This window comes from Equus asinus, chromosome 5, assembly GCF_041296235.1.
Source record: "Equus asinus isolate D_3611 breed Donkey chromosome 5, EquAss-T2T_v2, whole genome shotgun sequence".
In the NCBI taxonomy this organism is placed as follows: domain Eukaryota; kingdom Metazoa; phylum Chordata; class Mammalia; order Perissodactyla; family Equidae; genus Equus; species Equus asinus.
Genome location: NC_091794.1, coordinates 79,099,306 through 79,107,522, shown reverse-complemented (window position 1 = coordinate 79,107,522; position 8,217 = coordinate 79,099,306). Strand labels below are relative to the sequence as shown.

The 8,217-nt window shown below is 51.6% G+C and overlaps 1 protein-coding gene across 8 annotated transcripts in view; it reads left to right on the top strand.

Moving 5' to 3' along the window:
* The first annotated feature begins 1,661 nt into the window (after nucleotides 1-1,661).
* RNF220 (ring finger protein 220) overlaps nucleotides 1,662-8,217 on the top strand; it is a 218,206-nt gene continuing 211,650 nt past the window's right edge. For 4 of the 8 annotated variants that reach the window (XM_044770634.2, XM_044770633.2, XM_044770632.2 and 1 more), the window contains exon 1: nucleotides 1,662-2,026. The gene's annotated coding sequence lies outside the window, so the exon portion shown is untranslated. Of the gene's footprint in view, nucleotides 2,027-2,710; nucleotides 2,791-3,250; nucleotides 3,403-3,789; nucleotides 3,979-8,217 lie in introns of those variants that run through there. The other 4 variants (XM_070510050.1, XM_070510049.1, XM_070510051.1 and 1 more) reach the window with 4 other exon arrangements.

The following is an 8,217-nucleotide window of genomic DNA, read 5'->3' as shown; positions in this document are numbered from 1 at the left end:
ATATCTTCATTTATTCATTCATCTAAGAGAATGACGCTGCTAGATGCTGAGGAATAATGCTGCGTAAAACAAACTTGGTTCTTGCCTTCATGAAGCTTAAAATCCAGCACGGAAGAATAGTGCCTAATAGAATAAATGTTGCTGTGTGAATGAATGACTAAAGATGGATAAAGACTTAGAAGTTCATAAATAAACAACCCGAATCCCACGAATTACAGAGACAGAAACAGTCATAAACATAGACCTCTAGGTTGATCAAATCAACTGTTTACTTCAAGAGTTGCTAGCTAAAAATTTTAAATACAAACAATATGTGTACACCTAAACATACATAATATTTAGATGCTACCTTAATGTAAAATTTAAGTAAAAAGGATCATGAAGTTATAGCAAGGATGAGACTTTGAGGGCTCTGTGTTTTTAGGTCACAGTTTCTGATCCCATGTGGTCCTTTGCAGGGTGGACTATCCGTGTGTACTTCCCCTCCCCCGCCACCCCTTACCCCTTTTTTTTTCCAGATGAGAAATCTGTGGTTTCAGAAATAGAGCCACAAAACAAAAGAATGATTTCTTAAACCAGGATTCGATTTTTAGATTTTGGTTGGGCTTTGCTTTCAGACCTAGGACTACCTGCTGTCCTAGACTTGTTAACCATGTTCTTATGGGCAAATTACAAAAGCCTTTCGGCCTCAGTTTCCTCTTCTATATAAAAAATAGTGATAATATTATCTCCAGAATTAATCTAGGGATTAAACGAGATTATGTAAAGGCATTTAGTCCAGAAACCAAGCTCCTAGAAGGCACTCAGGGAATGTGAGGTCTCCATCCATTTCCCCTATTTATCTTTCCGTACATGGTGAATTATAGGACAATATATTTATCGGCTCTTTTTTTTTTTTGAGGAAGATCAGCCGTGAGCTAACATCTGCTGTCAATGCTCCTCTTTTTGCTGAGGAAGACTGGCCTGAGCTAACATCCGTGCCCATCTTCCTCTACTTTATATGTGGGACCCCTACCACAGCATGGCTTGCCAAGCGGTGTCCGCACCTGGGATCCGAACAGGTGAACCCTGGGCCACTGAAGCAGAATGTGTGCACTTAACCACTTCACGACCGCGCTGGCCCCAAGGACGATATATTTAACGATTTGAAAAGAAATAGCTGCAAATATAAATGCCAATAAAATTTTTTATTCTGAAATTTGAGTGCTAAGGTAGGCCCTCTCCATTCCCTCTAAAAGTTACAATTTTATTTATATTCATTTATTATCTTATTACTGTGGGCAGAGACCCGGAGAAGCATTCCAGGAGCAAAGCAGTAGGTAAGATTTTTCTGGAAGAAGGCAGAATTTACGAGGGAGCCGGGATTTGGGGGCCATTTAGCCGCAGGAGGGGTCCGTCTTAAAGATTTCCCATTTACTCTTGGTCACTTTTGGTTGAAAGAAAGAAGAAGGACACCCAACCATTCACTGAGATCTTTGGAGAGAGGGATGTGAACAAAAGCCAGAGGTCTCTTCAGTTTTCACAACGTCTCTCGACCCCAAGACTTCTGAGCTCTTTGGTGAGGGCCAGCAGGTCTGTTCTCCAGGAGTGCCCTGGGTGTGGACTCCATTTCCCAGAGTCCCTTAGTGCCCTAATGTATTCAGTGCTCAGAGTGCCTGTATGTGTGTGAGTGTGAGAGAATGTGTGCGTGTGTGTGCGTGCGCGAGCGTGTGTGTGTGTGTGTGTGTGTGTGTGTCTCCGAGTCCCAGGGAGAGTGGAGGCTCATTCACTGATTAGAGCCAGCGCTGAGAGGCAGCACTGCTCCTTCTCTCACACCAACCGAGTCTCTTGATCTGTACATGCAATCCCAGGCAGCTCGCGAGCACAAACCCGGGGCCAGCCGCCCGCTGCTGCTGCTGCTGCCGCCGCCGCCGCCGCCGCTGCCTCCGCCGGCTCTGCGCACCCGGGACTTTTCATGCACCACACTCACCGCCTTCTTCCCTCCGTGTCCTGAAAAGTGCGACCATTCTCCCCAGGAATTTCCACGGCAAGTATGGTGACCAGAAAGGGGTGTGGATGTGTGTGCGTACACAAGAGGGCTGGGTGCGAGGGTGGCCGGGTTGCTCAGGAACCTGGCTAACTTTCCGGGTCCGTTTCCTAGGGATTCGGGCGGCTTCCCCCCCCCCCCCCCCGACAGGGGCAGGGGCTGGGACCTGGACTGGCGTGTCTTAGATCTTCGCGACGGTGTCTTCCCGCATCGGTGCCCTGCGCACGCCGTGCGCTGCCTCACTCAAACTTTCCGTCTTGAGTTTTCGTTAATGTGTTTTATTTGGGGGGGTGCGAGGGGGAGGGACCAGACGCGGGAATTGGACGAGTAGGGAGGGTGAGGGGACAAGTCAGGGAAGAGAGCAGGACTTCTTTTCTCCATCTTTTAATAAGCCCCATTCTCACTTTGTTTGGGTCGATGGCGAGAATGCCCTCTCGCCGGGCTCCCCTGTGCATCCCGCGGTGATTTCCGGCGGGGCCGGGACCGGTGGTACTCCGTGGGGAGCCCGAGGCGGCGGGCGGGATGGGGAAGGGGCGATCCGAATGAGAAAGGACCCCGACCGCCCCCACACAACACACAACCGGCCCAGTGGGGCACCCGAGGCGAGGCTGGGAGCCTTGGGCCCCAGGGTGCTCGGCTCACTTTTGCCCAGCCGGGGCGGGTGTGAAGGGCGTGGAGGGAGGTGGGGGTGGGGTGGGGGGAGCCGCAGCGGGCAGGAAGCAGGCAGGTGCTGGCCCAGAGGTGGACCGATCGAAATGCAACCGGTAAACTCCCCGCTCCGCGCGGCGGGACCCGCCTGGTCTTAGAGCAGCCCGACCCGCGGGGGGTCTCCCGGGATTTTCGGGGTCGGGACTCTCTCTCCCAACGGCTTCTATGGAGCCGGGTGGGAGGACCACCGTGGAGACAGCGGCGAGTCGCTCTTTTTGTAGTTTTGTTTTTATCTTAGACCTGCGTTAAACTGAGTAACAATTTCTCTTCCTCTGACTTGAGAACAAAACTTTTCAGCGAGCACGCCGGTCGCTGGAGTCCGGCGGCCGCCGGCGCCGCGCTCATCAGCCTGGGCCGAGCGACCTTCTCCCCCCGGAGCCCGGCCCCGCTGCCGCGCTCCCGAGCCTCCGGCCGCCCCCCTCCCCAACCCCGGGCTTTTCAGGGCTCGGCCTGGGCGTTTCGCCTTTGTGCTTTGTTAGGGAAAGCCTTTTCTTCCAGGGCACAACAAACTTGGGCGGAGAGCTTCCGTGTGGCCCCCAGGGCGAGGCCGCCCACGGTGGTGAGGCCATCCGAGGGGATGCCCGGGGCCGTCCTCTGCTCCAGGAACCCCTCCAAGAGCTCGAGGCCCGGGTGGACCCCGGCCGGCGAGGGCGCGCGGGAGCCCTGAGGTAGCGGGGGCTCGGGCTGCCTGCAGGCAGAGGAAGCGTTCTGGTTTCCCGTTAAGAACGCGCTGCTTTCTCGGGCCCGGGCCGCGGGCGGCTCCAGTGGAGGGCCAGGGCAGGGCCCGAGCCGGGCGCGCGTGGCACCGAGTGGGTGCATGGGGCGGGGGCGCTCCGCGTGGAGCTCAGCCCTGCCTGGCCGGGCCGGGCTGCCCGGGGTCTCCGGCCTGCGCCGCCTCCCTGCCCCGGGGGCAGCTGAGAGGGAGGACTCGGGCGCTCTCTGCCCGCGATGCCAACCAGCCACGTCTAGCCTCTCGCCTCCGCTCCAGACCCGGCTTGAGGGGCAAAGGGGAGGGAGAGAGAAAATAAAGAGAAAAAAGGGCGGGCAGTGAGGCCGCGGCGGGTCAGACTGTAGGGAGCAAGCGGGCAGGGGTGCCTGGCCTCCTCCTCTGCCCATCCCGGGGGTCCTTCCCGCAAATGGAAAAGGAGCCGAGGGGGGAAAGGCAGAAAGAGCGTCGAGGAAGAGCGACGCGGGCGTCTTCCATTCCCATCCCTCCTGGCCCGCGGAAAGCCGGCAAAAGTGGCGTGAGTTCGCTTGCTGCGCTCCGGGACGAGGTGGGGGAAGGCCGAGGACAGGGCGGCGCCGTGCCGCTGGCGACCGACGGGGTCGGGGCGGGCCCGGAGCAGGGACACACACCTGTTCTGCGAGCTGCGTCGTGTGCGGCGGCCAGGCGCCGGCGGCGCGAGAGGCAGAACCCTCCCTCCGGCACCCCAGGCCCGCAGTCTCGGATCGGGGAGGGCCTGGCTGCCCGGCGCCGGCCCGCCTGTGCAGGAGATCCGAAATCCAGGAGCCCGGTGGCTGCCCGCCGAAGCGGTGGCGCGCGGCGACCGGACCTGGGTGACCCGCGGGGCGGGGCTGTGCAGGGGCACGAGGTCCTTGGACTTTGATCGAAGGCAGCCTCCTCCGAGCCCCTGCCCCGCGGGCCCTGACCAGCTGCGGACCAGGGCCCCTAGCGCTTGTCCGTTCCTCCCCGCCCAGCGCCCTCGTTCCCCAAAGTTACAAGCAGATTGTTTGGTGAGGAGGTTGTCGGACCTAAAGTATTCTTTGTGCAAAGGCAACCGAGACCTGGAGGGAGAGGTCAGGCCAGGGAGTGGTGGGCTCGGCTCTGCGTTGGCCCCCAGTTTATGTAGGTTTCGCCTTCACCTCTTCCGCCTCCGTTTTCCCGAAAAGAGTTGGCTTTTCCCGGTTAAGACTCTTACCGGCTGCATTCTGCACCCGCTCGCTGAGCCGGCGGCCCCGCAGCCCCGCACTCGGACAGGCCGGGCTGTCTCGGATTCGCGCCCGTTAGCCAAGCCCGGCCTGGATCGGGGTCCAAATCTGGGACCGATCCCCGGCCACGTCTGAACCGCAGGCGTTGGCCCCAGCCCTGGAACCGTGTTAGCCTTACGCTTCCTGAGCTCTTGCATATGGTGGTAAAATTTCTGTTAGAGCGGTCTTTCCAAACACCCCCTGGGCATTTGGTATGCGGGAATTCTCTTCAAGCGAAGAAGTCTGTGAACTTAAGAAAAAAAAAATTCTTTCCTGAATTCTTCACAGCCCCCTACTCCCCTGGCCCCATTTCCCATTGTTCTTTGCTTTTTAAGTTGCCTGTTAATTTTTTAAAAGTTTATTTATGCAAAGGAAAAATACCGTTTAATTTGTTCTATTATTTTAATTCCTGGCTTTTGGAAACGGTTCAAAGACCACAAAAATGTCACCTGTTGTAATAAGCGGAGGAGTGTTGTGTGTGCGTTTTAATTGCCAGCAGAGTCGTAGTTTGGTGGGCGTTCAGAGCTTGGGCTCCGGGGAAGAGGCTTTGCAGCTTTCTTTGTGGCCGTCATTTGCAAGTGGGTTTGGCTCCCGGCAGCATTAGCAGCAGCGTCGCTTCCTTCTACGCGGATCCCGGCGCGGGTCAGGAAGCCCAGACCCCGGGCAGGGATGGTCAGAGGCTGGGGTGGGAGACTGCCCACTCTCTGGGACTTTCTGTCTGGCTTTCGGTTTTTCAATGCGAAAGTGGCTAGTTCGCGCCGTAGAGTGCGGAGCGCTGCGCATCAGCCCAGCCTCAGACATTTTCACGTTCCAAACGCCAGCTTCTTCGTTCCATTTGTCTTGGTTCTGGCATGTTTAACCATGCAATTAGTAATCTCACTAATTATTCAGTTAGCTGGCGTTTTGTAATCACTTTAAACCAGGGTCGGCTGTGTGATTTAACAAACTCTCCCACACGTACAGACCTGACCCAAACCCATCCCGTCAAGGATTTGAAATTTTAAAAACTCAATATTTGTTGGTCCCTCCTTCCAACCTCACTGCCTGCCAGACAATTTATTTAGTTTCGTGGATTGATCCCTCCTCCTTGTTTAGTTAATTCAACAAAGACTTTTTGCAATCTGTTTGGAGTTTGTCTGATGCCGTGGAAAAGTAGCTGATGATTTATTTGGTTGCTTTTCGATTTCTGTCTTCAGCCCTTCTTTCTCCTCCTTTCAGCGGGCATGTCAGCTGTTATTACTTCCTATTGATCCCTTTGCAAAGTGAGAAGTGAACTAAAATTAATGTCAATTCCACTGCTCGGATCAATAACTGGAGTTATTTTAATCTGGATTTGCACGAAGTGCTAAATTAAAAAAAATCAGCATAGAGGCAGAAAAGTAACAGTTAGTTACTTTCTCTTTGCCCGGTTCTTTACACTCACCCAAATGCTCCATCAAGCTGATTATCTTACAATCCATATTTTTTTAATTAAGAGGGTCAGTTAGTTTTCTTATTTTGGGTTCTGTGTTTAAACCCATGACATTTTGACATTGGGAGTGTATTAACTATAGATTTTCATAATGACTGTGGTCTGCTGAAGCCTCATCTATACAAGTTGTTAATGTGAGGAGGGGGTAAGGAAGAAAAGGGAAAAGAAAAAAGCACCCCCCTTCCCCAACAGAGACCAACGCCCGCCCACACAGTAGAGTAAAAGAGATGTGGCTTGGAAAAATATTGTGATTTATTTTCAGTGTAATGAAGTTTCAAATGAATAACCAGGTTTGAGTGATTCACCGTGTTCTGTTGGAGTGTCCGGTGCTGTCGCCAGATTACTAATTTATGAAACTCATTTAACATAATGAGGTGATCCAGGAAGTAAAAGTAGAAAGCGAATCCTCTGGGTGATGGTTATTTTGGGGGGGAAAACATTCCTCTCCTGACCCCCAGTGTATTATGTTTGGTCTTTTCTCCAGCTCATTTCATATAATATTGCTTGTTGATAGACAAGTAGATAGTTATTTCTGTTGCGAAGAGCTGCTTCGACCCCTTGGAACAGGCTTGGAGCCACTTTCAGAGCGTCCATGTTGTGTGACCATTAATCTGATTTGGAAACAGCCAAGAACAGGATTCCCAGACTTGTCAGGCTAACTGGCTGTCCTTGGCAGATCACCCCCTGCACTGCTCTAACTTGACAGGAAAGTTATTTAAAATTTGGAAGAGAGAAAAATCCGTTAATGTGAGATACATAATCTGGTAATTTAGCAATGATGTCTATAAGGAAAGATGCCAAATGAGGAAACAGTCTGATGGTGTGCACTCATCTTCCCAATTAATAATAGTCATTGACACGTCTGCTACAGGATGGAAGAAGGAAATACTCTCTTTGCACTGCATTAAGCCGGGAGGATTCATCTACAGTTTAAAGTTCTCTATTTGAGGGAATACCAAAGATACCCCATTATCTAGGTGGGTTTTTTTAAGGGAGGGGGTAAATTTTATTTGAGACATGACTCTCAATTTGAAGGATAAAATTTGTAGCATATGGTGATTTTTGGTTACACTTTGAGTTTCACTAGGTTTCTCTTTAGTGTATATTTTTGAAGCTAATAAGTCCTAGTATTCATCTTATATTATCCCGACTTGATATATAGTCCTTCTCCCACCCTCCCCCACCCCCACTCAAAATAAATTTGGGAACGGAATCAGTGGCTATGAAAACGTACAACCTAAATTTAAAAGGGAAATTGAAAGAAGTGTCTCCGAGCTCCAATTTGTTGCCGGGGCCTTTATGGGACATCAACTCTGACCAGGCCAATAAGCAGAGCAAAATAAGTCAGAAATTTTGTTAACATTTTGCTCTAAATGTTAATGGCAAATTCGAGGCTGTTTACAAATCTACTTAAGAGCCAGTACATTAGTAACTAAAATTACCAATCCGTTCTTTGCTGCCCCTGGAAGACAGACGCTTGTAGAGAACATATGCCAAAGGCACCCATTATGTTTTTAAATATTGTCAGAGACGCCAGGCATTTTATTGATGAAGGTTTTGTTCCTTCTCAGAAAAAGAGAGAGCCTGCGTGATTCGAGAGGAGTGTGTATCAAAAAGAATGCTGCCGTTGTTTCTTCGCATAGCACTTCTTTCTGGAAACGGTCTTAGATGATACGTGAAGATATGTGTTTATGTATGTGTCAATGTGTGTGATTTATCCACACGTAGAGTTTGTACCAACTAACATGTACAGATGTTCGTGGTCTAGATGTGCTTGATTTAGGGATTTGTCAGTATCAGGGCGTTGTTAGGGGAGATGAAGAAAGGATGCGTAAGTGGGGGGGTCACATAGGTAGAACCTGGTCTCTGAACATCAGGCCTGCCATGAGTGGTCTGTGCAGGTGGAAGCCCTTTAAAATAGAGACCCCACCTAATCTACTGGGTGACTTGGCTTTCCAAAGCTCATTTGCTCAGGGAATATTGTATTTGGAGGTTTTATGATTTTTTTCCTTTGCTGGGCTCAAGCGCATTTCACCCGGAACGT